We start from the raw sequence: 744 nt of genomic DNA, 5'->3' as shown, positions 1-744 counted from the left end.
CCGCGTAAAGGTGGGTTTACACCTGCGTATATTTTCAAGTGCGCATGATTTCCGCATGAAATTTTGTCAATACGCGGCCGAACGCCCAACATTTGGATTTTTTTGGGAATAAATTAAATTGTACGTCGAGCCCATCTGGCGTTTGAATTACGACTTCAGCGTTTTCATTTCGCATGAGATGCGTATGATTGCAACTCAAATGCGCAACAAAATGTTCCGTACTGCGAATAGATTCGTATGGGGTACGTATGTTGGGCGTTTTCCGGACGCACACAACGTCTACCGACCGCATGCCTGACGCACCTGGTGCTAACTGCATTCCAAACGCATTTCAGGTGTGTCAGAGGAACAGTTTCTGTTACATATACTTTTGTTTGCGAGCATTGCCAATAGAGTATTTTTGTTAGAGGAACCCTTTGCACTACGTATGCTTTTGTTTACAGGCAGTGCAAGTAGAACATTGACAAGTAAACAGTGAAGAGGTTTTTTTTATTCATTTGCGAAGCAGTGAAGCAGTGACACTGTGCTTTTACAGTAATGTGGGCCATCATTTACCTTAAGAAGTTATGTGCACTGTTAAGATTGTGTTTTTTTCACTTTGTCCTTAATGATTTCCCCTATCATCTTAGTATTTCAACTACTATAAAAATCACACCCATACACACCACAAAACGTATTCAAGATCTTTATCAAACACGTAAATTAAACAATTATGAAACCTTACGCCCTCTTTCAAAGTTGTAA

Source organism: Branchiostoma floridae, chromosome 2 (assembly GCF_000003815.2).
Source record: "Branchiostoma floridae strain S238N-H82 chromosome 2, Bfl_VNyyK, whole genome shotgun sequence".
Taxonomy (NCBI): domain Eukaryota; kingdom Metazoa; phylum Chordata; class Leptocardii; order Amphioxiformes; family Branchiostomatidae; genus Branchiostoma; species Branchiostoma floridae.
Note: the sequence above shows the minus strand (reverse complement) of the source record.